Genomic DNA, 13325 nt, shown 5'->3' with positions numbered 1-13325 from the left:
GGTTAGCATCAGCCCTAAGACAGTGTCAGGGTTAGGTTTTGGGTTACCATCAGCGCTAGGATAGTGTTAGGGTTACGGTTAGCATCAGCCCTAGGATAGTGTTAGGGTTAGGGTTAGGGTTAGCATCAGCCCTAGGATAGTGTTAGGTTTAGGGTTAGAATCAGCCCTAGGATAGTGTTAGGGTTAGGGTTAGCATCAGCCCTAGGATAGTGTTAGGGTTAGGGTTAGGGTTAGAATCAGCCCTAGGAGGGTGTTACGGTTACGGTTAGGGTTAGCATCAGCCCTGGGATAGTATTAGGTTTAGGGTTAGGGTTAGCATCAGCCCTAGGACAGTGTTAGGGTTAGGGTTAGCATCAGCACTAGGATAGTGTTAGCGTTAGGGTTACGGTTAGCATCAGCCCTAGGATAGTGTTAGGGTTAAGGTAAGCATCAGCCCTAGGATAGTGTTAGGGTTAGGGTTAGGGTTTTCATCAGGCCTAGGATAGTGTTAGGGTTAGGGTTAGCATCAGCCCTAGGGTAGTGGTAGTGTTAGGGTTAGGTTTAGCCTCAGCCCTAGGATAGTGTTAGGGTTAGTGTTAGAGTTAGCATCAGCCCTAGGATAGTGTTAGTTTTAGGGTTAGGGTTAGCATCACCCCTAGGATAGTGTTAGGGTTAGGGTTAGCATCAGCCCTAGGATAGTCTTAGGGTTAGGGTTAGGGTTAGAATCAGGCCTAGGATAGTGTTAGGGTTAGGGTTAGCATCAACCTTAGGATAGTGTTAGTGTTAGGGTTAGGGTTAGCATCAGCCCTAGTACAGTGTTAGGGTTTGGGTTAGCATCAGCCCTAGGATAGTGGTAGGGTTAGGGTAAGGGTTAGCCTCAGCCCTAAGATAGTGGTAGGGTTAGGGTTAGGGTTAGCATCAGCCCTAGGATAGTGTTAGTGTTAGGGTTAGGGTTAGCATCAGCCCTAGGATAGTATTAGGGTTAGGGTTAGGGTTAGCATCAGGCCTAGGATAGTGTTAGGGTTAGGGTTAGCATCAGCCCTAGGATAGTGTTAGGCATAGGGTTAGGGTTAGGTTTAGCATCAGCCCTACGACAGTGTTAGGGTTAGGGTTAGCATCAGCCCTAGGATAGTGTTAGTGTTAGGGTTAGGGTTAGCATCAGCCCTAGGATACTGTTAGGATTAGGATTAGCATCAGACCTAGGATAGTGTTAGGGTTAGGGTTAGGGTTAGATTCAGCCCTAGGATGGTGTTAGGGTTAGGGTTAGGGTTATCATAAGGCCTAGGATAGTGTTTGGGTTAGGGTTAGCATCAGCCCATATAGTGTTATGGTTAGGGTTAGGGTTAGCATCAGCCCTAGGATACTGTTAGGGTTAGGGTTAGCATCAGCCCTAGGGTAGTGTTAGGATTAGGGTTAGGGTTAGGATCAGCCGTAGGATAGTGTTAGGGTTATGGTTAGCATCAGCCCTACGATAGTGTTAGGGTTAGGTTTAGTGTTAGCATCAACCCTAGGATAGTGTTAGGGTTAGGGTTAGCATCAGCCCTAGGATAGTGTTAGGGTTAGGGTTAGGGTTAGCATCAGCTCTAGGATAGTGTTAGGGTTAGGGTTAGCATCAGCCCTAGGATAGTTTTAGGGTTAGGGTTAGAGTTAGCATCAGCGCTACGATAGTGTTAGCGTTAGGATTTGGGTTATCATCAGCACTACGATAGTGTTAGGGTTAGGGTTAGGGTTAGCATCAGCCCTAGGATAGTGTTAGGGTTAGGGTTAGCATCAGCCCTTTGATAATGTTAGGGTTAGGGTTAGGGTTAGCATCAGCAATAGGATAGTGTTAGGGTTAGGGTTAGCATCAGCCCTAGGATAGTGTTAGGGTTAGGGTTACGATTAGCATCAGCCCTAGGATAGTGTTAGGGTTAGGGTTAGCATCAGCCCTTGCATGTTTTTACTGTTAGGTTTAGGGTTATCATCAGGCCTAGGATAGTGTTAGGGATAGGGTTAGCATCAGCCCTAGGATAGTGTTACGGTTAGGGTTAGGGTTAGCATCAGCCCTGGGATAGTGTTAGGGTTAGGGTTAGCATCAGCCCTAGGATAGTGTTAGGGTTAGGGTTAGAGTTAGCATCAGCGCTACGATAGTGTTAGCGTTAGGGTTTGGGTTATCATCAACCCTACGATAGTGTTAGGGTTAGGGTTAGGGTTAGCATCAGCCCTAGGATAGTGTTAGGGTTAGGGTTAGCATCAGCCCTAGGATAGTGTTAGGGTTAGGGTTAGGGTTAGCATCAGCCCTAGGATAGTGTTAGTGTTAGGGTTAGCATCAGCCCTAGGATAGTGTTAGGGTTATGGTTACGATTAGCATCAGCCCTAGGATAGTGTTAGGGTTAGGGTTAGCATCAGCCCTAGGATAGTGTTAGGGTTAGGGTTAGCATCAGCCCTAGGATAGTGTTAGGGTTAGTGTTACGGTTAGCATCAGCCCTAGGATAGTGTTAGGGTTAAGGTAAGCATCAGCCCTAGGATAGTGTTAGGGTTAGGGTTAAGGTTTTCATCAGGCCTAGGATAGTTTTAGGGTTAGGATTAGCATCAGCTCTATGGTAGTGCTAGGGTTAGGGTTAGGGTTAGCCTCAGCCCTAGGATAGTGTTAGGGTTAGGGTTAGAGTTATCATCAGCCCTAGGATAGTGTTAGTTTTAGGGTTAGGGTTAGCATCAGCCCTAGGATAGTGTTGGGGTTAGCGTTAGCATCAGCCCTAGGATAGTCTTAGGGTTAGGGTTAGGGTTAGCATCAGGCCTAGGATAGTGTTAGGGTTAGGGTTAGCATCAACCTTAGGATAGTGTTAGTGTTAGGGTTAGGGTTAGCATCAGCCCTAGTGTAGTGTTATGGTTTGGTTTAGCATCAGCCCTAGGATAGTGGTAGGGTTAGGGTAAGGGTTAGCCTCAGCACTAGGATAGTGGTAGGGTTAGGGTTAGGGTTAGCATCAGCCCTAGGATAGTGTTAGTGTTAGGGTTAGGGTTAGCTTCAGCCCTAGGATAGTATTAGGATTAGGATTAGCATCAGACCTAGGATAGTGTTAAGGTTAGGGTTAGGGTTAGATTCGGCCCTAGGATGGTGTTAGGGTCAGGGTTAGGGTTATCTTAAGGCCTAGGATAGTGTTTTGGTTAGTGTTAGCATCAGCCCTAGGATAGTGTTAGGGTTAGGGTTAGGGTTAGCATCAGGCCTAGGATACTGTTAGGGTTAGGGTTAGCATCAGCCCTAGGATAGTGTTAGGATTAGGGTTAGGGTTAGCATCAGCCGTAGGATAGTGTTAGGGTTATTGTTAGCATCAGCCCTACGATAGTGTTAGGGTTAGGGTTAGGTTAGCATCAACCCTAGGATAGTGTTAGGGTTAGGGTTAGCATCAGCCCTAGGAGAGTGTTGGGGTTAGGGTTAGGGTTATCATCAGGCCTAGGATAGTGTTAGGGTTAGGGTTAGCATCAGCTCTAGGATAGTGTTAGGGTTAGGGTTAGGGTTAGCGTCAGCCCAACGATAGTGTTAGGGTTAGGGTTAACATCAGCCCTAGGATAGTGTTAGGGTTAGGGTTAGGGTTAGCATCAGCCCTAGGATAGTGTTAGGGTTAGGGTTCGCATCAGACCGAGGATAGTGTTAAGGTTAGGGTTAGGGTTAGCATCAGCCCTAGGATAGTGATAGGGTTAGGGTTAGGGTTATCATCAGGCCTAGGATAGTGTTAGGTTCAGGGTTAGCATCAGCCCTAGGATAGTGTTAAGGCTAGAGTTAACATCAGACCTAGGATAGTGTTAGGGTGAGGGTTAGGGTTAGCAGCAGCCCTAGGATAGTGTTATGGTTAGGGTTAGCATCAGCCCTAGGATAGTGTTAGGGTTAGGGTTAGGGTTAGCATCAGCCCTAGGATAGTGTTAGGGTTAGGGTTAGCATCAGCCCTAGGATAGTGTTAGGGTTAGGGTTACGATTAGCATCAGCCCTAGGATAGTGTTAGGGTTAGGGTTAGCATCAGCCCTTGCATAGTGTTAGGGTTAGGGTTAGCATCAGCCCTAGGATAGTGTTAGGGTTAGGGTTACGGTTAGCATCAGCCCTAGGATAGTGTTAGGGTTAGGGTTATGGTTAGCACCAGCCCTGGGATAGTATTAGGGTTAGGGTTAGGGTTAGCATTAGCCCTAGGATAGTGTTAGGCTTAGGGTTAGCATCAGCCCTAGGATAGTGTTAGGGTTAGGGTTAGCATCAGCTCTAGGATAGTGTTAGGGTTAGGGTTAGGGTTAGCATCAGCTCTAGGATAGTGTTAGGGTTAGGGTTAGCATCAGCCCTAGGATAGTTTTAGGGTTAGGGTTAGAGTTAGCATCAGCCCTAGGATAGTGTTAGGGTTAGGGTTAGGGTTAGCATCACCCAGAGGATAGTGTTAGGGTTAGGGTTAGGGTTAGCATCAGCCCTTTGATAGTGTTAGGGTTAGGGTTAGGGTTAGCATCAGCCCTAGGATAGTGTTAGGGTTAGGGTTAGCATCAGCCATAGGATAGTGTTAGGGTTAGGGTTACGATTAGCATCAGCCCTAGGATAGTGTTAGGGTTAGGGTTAGCATCAGCCCTTGCATAGTGTTACTGTTAGGGTTAGGGTTATCATCAGGCCTAGGATAGTGTTAGGGATATGGTTAGCATCAGCCCTAGGATAGTGTTACGGTTAGGGTTAGGGTTAGCATCAGCCCTGGGATAGTGTTAGGGTTAGGGTTAGCATCAGCCCTAGGATAGTGTTAGGGTTAGGGTTACAATTAGCATCAGCCCTAGGATAGTGTTAGGGTTAGGGTTAGCATCAGCCCTAGGATAGTGTTAGGGTTAGGGTTAGAATCAGCCCTAGGATAGTGTTAGGGTTAGGGTTAGGGTTAGCATCAGGCCTAGGATAGCGTTAGTGTTATGGTTAGCATCAGCCCTAGGATAGTGTTAGGGATAGGGTTAGGGTTAGCTTTAGCATCAGCCCTACGACAGTGTTAGGGTTAGGGTTAGCATCAGCCGTAGGATAGTGTTATTGTTAGGGTTAGGGTTAGCATCAGCCCTAGGATAGTGTTAGGATTAGGATTAGCATCAGACCTAGGATAGTGTTATGGTTAGGGTTAGGGTTAGATTCGGCCCTAGGATGGTGTTAGGGTTAGGGTTAGGGTTATCATAAGGCCTAGGATAGTGTTTGGGTTAGGGTTAGCATCAGCCCTAGGATAGTGTTAGGGTTAGGGTTAGGGTTAGCATCAGGCCTAGGATACTGTTAGGGTTAGGGTTAGCATCAGCCCTAGGATAGTGTTAGGATTAGGGTTAGGGTTAGCATCAACCCTAGGATAGTGTTAGGGTTAGGGTTAGCATCAGCTCTAGGATAGTGTTAGGGTTAGGGTTAGGGTTAGCATCAGCTCTAGGATAGTGTTAGGGTTAGGGTTAGCATCAGCCCTAGGATAGTTTTAGGGTTAGGGTTAGAGTTAGCATCAGCCCTAGGATAGTGTTAGGGTTAGGGTTAGGGTTAGCATCACCCCGAGGATAGTGTTAGGGTTAGGGTTAGCATCAGCCCTAGGATAGTGTTAGGGTTAGTGTTAGCATCAGCCCTAGGAGAGTGTTAGGGTTAGGGTTACGATTAGCATCAGCCCTAGGATAGTGTTAGGTTTAGGGTTAGTATCAGCCCTTGCATAGTGTTTGGGTAAGGGTTATTGTTATCATCAGGCCTAGGATAGTGTTAGGGATAGGGTTAGCATCAGCCCTAGGATAGTGTTAGGGTTAGGGTTAGGGTTAGCATCAGCCCTAGGATAGAGTTAGGGCTTTGGTTAGGGATAGCATCAGCCCTAGGATAGTTTTAGGGTTAGGGTTAAGGTTAGCATCAGCCCTAGGATAGTGTTAGGGTTAGGGTTAGCATCAGCCCTAGGAGAGTGTTGGGGTTAGGGTTAGGGTTATCATCAGGCCTAGGATAGTGTTAGGGTTAGGGTTAGCACCAACTCTAGGATAGTGTTAGGGTTAGGGTTAGGGTTAGCGTCAGCCCAACGATAGTGTTAGGATTAGGGTTAACATCAGCCCTAGGATAGTGTTAGGGTTAGGGTTAGGGTTAGCATCAGCCCTAGGATACTGTTAGGGTTAGGGTTAGGGTTAGCACCAGCCCTGGGATAGTATTAGGGTTAGGGTTAGGGTTACCATCAGCCCTAGGATAGTGTTAGGGTTAGGGTTAGCATCAGCCCTAGGATAGTGTTAGGGTTAGGGTTAGCATCAGCTCTAGGATAGTGTTAGGGTTAGGGTTAGGGTTAGCATCAGCTCTAGGATAGTGTTAGGGTTACTGTTAGCATCAGCCCTAGGATAGTTTTAGGGTTAGGGTTAGAGTTAGCATCAGCCCTACGATAGTGTTAGTGTTAGGGTTAGGGTTAGCATCACCCCGAGGATAGTGTTAGGGTTAGGGTTAGGGTTAGCATCAGCCCTTTGATAGTGTTAGTGTTAGGGTTAGGGTTAGCATCAGCCCTAGGATAGTGTTAGGGTTAGGGTTAGCATCAGCCCTAGGATAGTGTTAGGGTTAGGGTTAGCATCAGCCCTTGCATAGTGTTACTGTTAGGGTTAGGGTTATCATCAGGCCTAGGATAGTGTTAGGGATAGGGTTAGCATCAGCCCTAGGATAGTGTTACGGTTAGGGTTAGGGTTAGCATCAGCCCTGGGATAGTGTTAGGGTTAGGGTTAGCATCAGCCCTAGGATAGTGTTAGGGTTAGGGTTACGAATAGCATCAGCCCTAGGATAGTGTTAGGGTTAGGGTTAGCATCAGCCCTAGGATAGTGTTAGGGTTAGGGTTAGAATCAGCCCTAGGATAGTGTTAGGGTTAGGGTTAGGGTTAGCATCAGCCCTAGGATAGTGTTAGGGTTAGTGTTAGCATCAGCCCTAGGATAGTGTTATGGTTAGGGTTACGATTAGCATCAGCCCTAGGATAGTGTTAGGGTTAGGGTTAGCATCAGCCCTTGCATAGTGTTAGGGTTAGGGTTATTGTTATCATCAGGCCTAGGATAGTGTTAGGGATAGGGTTAGCATCAGCCCTCGGATAGTGTTAGGGTTAGGGTTAGGGTTAGCATCAGCCCTAGGATAGTGTTAGGGCTTTGGTTAGGGATAGCATCAGCCCTAGGATAGTTTTAGGGTTAGGGTTAAGGTTAGCATCAGCCCTAGGATAGTGTTAGGGTTAGGGTTAGCATCAGCCCTAGGAGAGTGTTGGGGTTAGGGTTAGGGTTATCATCAGGGCTAGGATAGTGTTAGGGTTAGGGTTAGCATCAGCTCTAGGATAGTGTTAGGGTTAGGGTTAGGGTTAGCGTCAGCCCAACGATAGTGTTAGGGTTAGGGTTAACATCAGAACTAGGATAGTGTTAGGGTTAGGGTTAGGGTTAGCATCAGCCCTAGGATAGTGTTAGGGTTAGGGTTCGCATCAGACCGAGGATAGTGTTAGGGTTAGGGTTAGGGTTAGCATCAGCCCTAGGATAGTGATAGGGTTAGGGTTAGGGTTATCGTGAGGCCTAGGATAGTGTTAGGTTCAGGGTTAGCATCAGCCCTAGGATAGTGTAAAGGCTAGTGTTAACATCAGACCTAGGATAGTGTTAGGGTGAGGGTTAGGGTTAGCATCAGCCCTAGGATAGTGTTAGGGTTATTATTAGCATCAGGCCTAGGATAGTGTTAGGGTTAGGGTTAGGGTTAGCATCAGCCCTAGGATAGCGTTAGGGTTAGGGTTAGGGTTAGCATCAGCCCTAGGATAGTGTTAGGGTTAGGGTTAGGGTTAGCATCAGCCCTAGGATAGTGTTAGGGATAGGGTTAGGGATAGCATCAGCCCTAGGATAGTGTTAGTGTTAGGGTTAGGGTTAGCATCAGCCCTAGGATAGGTTAGTGTTAGGGTTAGCTTCAGCCCTAGGATAGTGTTACGGTTAGGGTTAGGTTTAGCATCAGCCCTAGGATAATGTTAGGGTTAGTGTTAGGGTTAGCATCAGCCCTAGGATTGTGTTAGGGTTATGGTTATTGTTAGCATCAGCCCTAGGATAGTGTTAGGGATATGGTTAGCATCAGACCTAGGATAGTGTTAGGGTCAGGGTTATTGTTAACATCAGCTTTAGCATGGTGTTAGGGTTAGAGTTAGGATTAGCATCAGCCCTAGGATAGTGTTAGGGTTAGGGTTAGCATCAGCCCTAGGATAGTGTTACGGTTAGGGTTAGGGTTAGCATCAGCCCTAGGATAGTGGTAGGGTTAGGCTTAGAGTCAGCATCAGCACTAGGATAGTGTTAGGGTTAGGGTTAGGGTTATGGTTAGCATCAGCCCTAGGATAGTGTTAGGGTTAGAGTTAGGGTTACCATCAGCCCTAGGATAGTGTCAGGGTTGGGGTTAGGGTTATCATCAGGCCTAGGATAGTGTTAGGGTTAGGGTTAGCATCAGCCCTAGTATAGTGTTATCGTTAGGGTTAGGTTTAGCACGAGCCCTAGTATAGTGTTAGGGTTAGGGTTAGCATCAGCCCTAGGATAGTTTTAGGGTTAAAGTTAGGGTAAGCATCAGCCCTAGGATAGTGTTAGGGTTAGGGTTAGCATCAGCACTATGATAGTTTTAGGTTTAGGGTTAGCATCAGACCTAGGATAGTTTTAGGGTGAGGATTAGGGTTAGCATCAGCCCTAGGATAGTGTTAGGGTTAGTGTTACCATCAACCCTAGGATAGTTTTATGGTTAGGATTAGGGTTAGTATCAGCCCTATGATAGTGTTAGGGTTACGGTTAGCATCAGCCTTAAGATAGTGTTAGGGTTAAGTTTAGAGTTAGCATCAGCCCTAGGATAGTGTTAGGGTTAGGGTTAGGGTTAACATCAGCCCTAGGATAGTGTAAGTGTTAGGGTTATTGGAAGCATCAGCCCTGGGATAATATTAGGGTTATGGTTAGGGTTAGCATCAACCCTAGGATGGTGTTAGGTTTAGGGTTAAGGTTAGCATCAGCTCTAGGATAGTGTTAGGGTTAGGGTTAGCATCAGCCCTATGATAGTGTTAGGGTTAGGGTTAGGGTTAGCATCAGCCCCAAGACAGTGTCAGGGTTAGGTTTAGGGTTACCATCAGCCCTAGGATAGTGTTAGGGTTATGGTTAGCATCAGCCCTAGGATAGTGTTAGGGTTAGGGTTAGGGTTAGCATCAGCCCTAGGATAGTGTTAGGGTTAGGGTTATCATCAGCCCTAGGATAGTGTTAGGGTTAGGGTTAGCATCAGCCCTAGGATAGTGTTAGGGTTAGGGTTAGGGTTAGCATCAGCCCTAGGATAGTGTTACGGTTACGGTTAGGGTTAGCATGAGCCCTGGGATAGTATTAGGGTTAGGGTTAGGGTTAGCATCAGCCCTAGGATAGTGTTAGGGTTAGGGTTAGCATCAGCCCTAGGATAGTGTTAGCATTAGGGTTACGGTTAGCATCAGCCCTATGATAGTGTTAGGGTTAAGGTAAGCATCAGCCCTAGGATAGTGTTAGGGTTAGGGTTAGGGTTTTCATCAGGCCTAGGATAGTGTTAGGGTTAGGATTAGCATCAGCCCTAGGGTAGTGGTAGTGTTAGGGTTAGGGTTAGCCTCAGCCCTAGGATAGTGTTAGGGTTAGGGTTAGAGTTAGCATCAGCCCTAGGATAGTGTTAGTTTTAGGGTTAGGGTTAGCATCAGCCCTAGGATAGTGTTAGGGTTAGGGTTAGCATCAGCCCTAGGATAGTCTTAGGGTTAGGGTTAGGGTTAGAATCAGGCCTAGGATAGTGTTAGGGTTAGGGTTAGCATCAACCTTAGGATAGTGTTAGTGTTAGTGTTAGGGTTAGCATCAGCCCTAGTACAGTGTTAGGGTTTGGGTTAGCATCAGCCCTAGGATAGTGTTACGGTTACGGTTAGGGTTAGCATCAGCCATGGGATAGTATTAGGGTTAGGGTTAGGGTTAGCATCAGCCCTAGGATAGTGTTAGGGTTAGGGATAGCATCAGCCCTAGGATACTGTTAGCGTTAGGGTTACGGTTAGCATCAGCCCTAGGATAGTGTTAGGGTTAAGGTAAGCATCAGCCCTAGGATAGTGTTAGGGTTAGGGTTAGGGTTTTCATCAGGCCTAGGATAGTGTTAGGGTTAGGGTTAGCATCAGCCCTAGGGTAGTGGTAGTGTTAGGGTAAGGGTTAGCCTCAGCCCTAGGATAGTGTTAGGGTTAGGGTTAGAGTTAGCATCAGCCCTAGGATAGTGTTAGTTTTAGGGTTAGGATTAGCATCAGCCCTAGGATAGTGTTAGGGTTAGGGTTAGCATCAGCCCTAGGATAGTCTTAGGGTTAGTGTTAGGGTTAGAATCAGGACTAGGATAGTGTTAGGGTTAGGGTTAGCATCAACCTTAGGATAGTGTTAGTGTTAGGGTTAGGGTTAGCATCAGCCCTAGTACAGTGTTAGGGTTTGGGTTAGCATCAGCCCTAGGATAGTGGTAGGGTTAGGGTAAGGGTTAGCCTCAGCCCTAGGATAGTGGTAGGGTTAGGGTTAGGGTTAGCATCAGCCCTAGTATAGTGTTAGTGTTAGGGTTAGGGTCAGCATCAGCCCTAGGATAGTGTTAGGGTTAGGGTTAGGGTTAGCATCAGGCCTAGGATAGTCTTAGGGTTAGGGTGAGCATCAGCCCTAGGATAGTGTTAGGCATAGGGTTAGGGTTAGGTTTTGCATCAGCCCTACGATAGTGTTAGGGTTAGGGTTAGCATCAGCCCTAGGATAGTGTTAGTGTTAGGGTTAGGGTTAGCATCCGCCCTAGGATAGTGTTAGGATTAGAATTAGCATCAGACCTAGGATAGTGTTAGGGTTAGGGTTAGGGTTAAATTCAGCCCTAGGATGGTGTTAGGGTTAGGGTTAAGGTTATCATAAGGCCTAGGATAGTGTTTGGGTTATGGTTAGCATCAGCCCAAGATAGTGTTAGGGTTAGGGTTAGGGTTAGCATCAGCCCTAGGATACTGTTAGGGTTAGGGTTAGCATCAGCCCTAGGGTAGTGTTAGGATTAGATTTAGGGTTAGCATCAGCCGTAGGATAGTGTTAGGGTTATGGTTAGCATCAGCCCTACGATAGTGTTAGTGTTAGGGTTAGGGTTAGCATCAACCCTAGGATAGTGTTAGGGTTAGGGTTAGCATCAGCCCTAGGATAGTGTTAGGGTTAGGGTTAGGGTTAGCATCAGCTCTAGGATAGTGTTAGGGTTAGGGTTAGCATCAGCCCTAGGATAGTTTTAGGGTTAGGGTTAGAGTTAGCATCATCGCTACGATAGTGTTGGCGTTAGGGTTTGGGTTATCATCAGCACTACGATAGTGTTAGGGTTAGGGTTAGGGTTAGCATCAGCCCTAGGATAGTGTTAGGGTTAGGGTTAGCATCAGCCCTAGGATAGTGTTAGGGTTAGGGTTACGATTAGCATCAGCCCTAGGATAGTGTTAGGGTCAGGGTTAGCATCAGCCCTTGCATAGTGTTAGGATTAGGGTTAGGGTTATCATCAGGCCTAGGATAGTGTTAGGGATAGGGTTAGCATCAGCCCTAGGATAGTGTTAGGGCTTTGGTTAGGGATAGCATCAGCCCTAGGATAGTTTTAGGGTTAGGGTGAAGGTTAGCATCAGCCCTAGGATAGTGTTAGGGTTAGGTTTAACCTCAGCCCTAGGATAGTGTTAGGGTTAGGGTTAGGGTTAGCATCAGGCCTAGGATAGTGTTAGTGATAGGGTTAGCATCAACACTAGGATAGAGTTAGGGTTAGGCTTAGGGTTAGCACCAGCCCTAGGATAGTGTTAGGGCTTTTGTTAGGGATAGCATCAGCCCTAGGATAGTTTTAGGGTTAGGGTTAAGGTTAGCATCATCCCTAGGAGAGTGTTAGGGTTATTGTTAGCATCAGCCGCAGGAGAGTGTTGGGGTTAGGGTTAGGGTTATCATCAGGCCTAGGATAGTGTTAGGGTTAGGGTTAGAATCAGCTCTAGGATAGTGTTAGGGTTAGGGTTAGGGTTAGCGTCAGCCCTAGGATAGTGTTAGGGTTAGGGTTAGGGTTATCGTCAGGCCTAAGATAGTTTTAGGTTTAGGGTTAGCATCAGCCCTAGGATAGTGTTAGGGCTAGTGTTAACATCAGACCTAGGATAGTGTTAGGGTGAGGGTTTTGGTTAGCATCAGCCCTAGGATAGTGTTAGGGTTAGGGTTAGGGTTAACATCAGCCCTAGGATAGTGTAAGCGTTAGGGTTATTGGAAGCATCAGCCCTAGGATAGTATTAGGGTTAGGGTTAGGGTTAGCATCAACCCTAGGATGGTGTTAGGTTTAGGGTTAAGGTTAGTATCAGCTCTAGGATAGTGTTAGGTTTAGGGTTAGCATCAGACGTATGAGAGTGTTAGGGTTAGGGTTAGGGTTAGCATCAGCCCTAAGACCGTGTCAGGGTTAGGTTTAGGGTTACCATCAGCCCTAGGATAGTGTTAGGGTTACGGTTAGCATCAGGCTTAGGATAGTGTTAGGGTTAGTGTTAGGGTTAGCATCAGCCATAGGATAGTGTTTGGGTTAGTGTTAGCATCAGCCCAGGGATAGTGTTAGGGTTAGGGTTAGCATCAGCCCTAGGATAGTGTTAGGGTTAGGGTTAGGGTTAGCATCAGCCCTAGGATAGTGTTACGGTTAGGGTTAGGGTTAGCATCAGCCCTGGGATAGTATTAGTGTTAGGGTTAGGGTTAGCATCAGCCCTAGGATAGTGTTAGGGTTAGGGTTAGCATCAGCCCTAGGATAGTGTTAGGGTTAAGGTAAACATCAGCCCTAGGATAGTGTTAGGGTTAGGGTTAGGGTTTTCATCAGGCCTAGGATAGTGTTAGGGTTAGGGTTAGCATCAGCCCTAGGGTAGTGGTAGGGTTAGGGTTAGGGTTAGCCTCAGCCCTAGGATAGTGCTAGGGTTAGGGTTAGAGTTAGCATCAGCCCTAGGATAGTGTTAGTTTTAGGGTTAGGGTTAGCATCAGCCCTAGGATACTGTTAGGGTTAGGGTTAGCATCAGCCCTAGGGTAGTGTTAGGATTAGATTTAGGGTTAGCATCAGCCGTAGGATAGTGTTAGGGTTATGGTTAGCATCAGCCCTACGATAGTGTTAGTGTTAGGGTTAGGGTTAGCATCAACCCTAGGATAGTGTTAGGGTTAGGGTTAGCATCAGCCCTAGGATAGTGTTAGGGTTAGGGTTAGGGTTAGCATCAGCTCTAGGATAGTGTTAGGGTTAGGGTTAGCATCAGCCCTAGGATAGTTTTAGGGTTAGGGTTAGAGTTAGCATCATCGCTACGATAGTGTTGGCGTTAGGGTTTGGGTTATCATCAGCACTACGATAGTGTTAGGGTTAGGGTTAGGGTTAGCATCAGCCCTAGGATAGTGTTAGGGTTAGGGTTAGC

Source organism: Lemur catta, chromosome 12 (assembly GCF_020740605.2).
Source record: "Lemur catta isolate mLemCat1 chromosome 12, mLemCat1.pri, whole genome shotgun sequence".
NCBI classification, from domain to species: Eukaryota; Metazoa; Chordata; class Mammalia; order Primates; family Lemuridae; genus Lemur; species Lemur catta.
The sequence above is the reverse complement of the archived record's forward strand: the minus strand, read 5'-3'. Positions refer to the sequence as shown.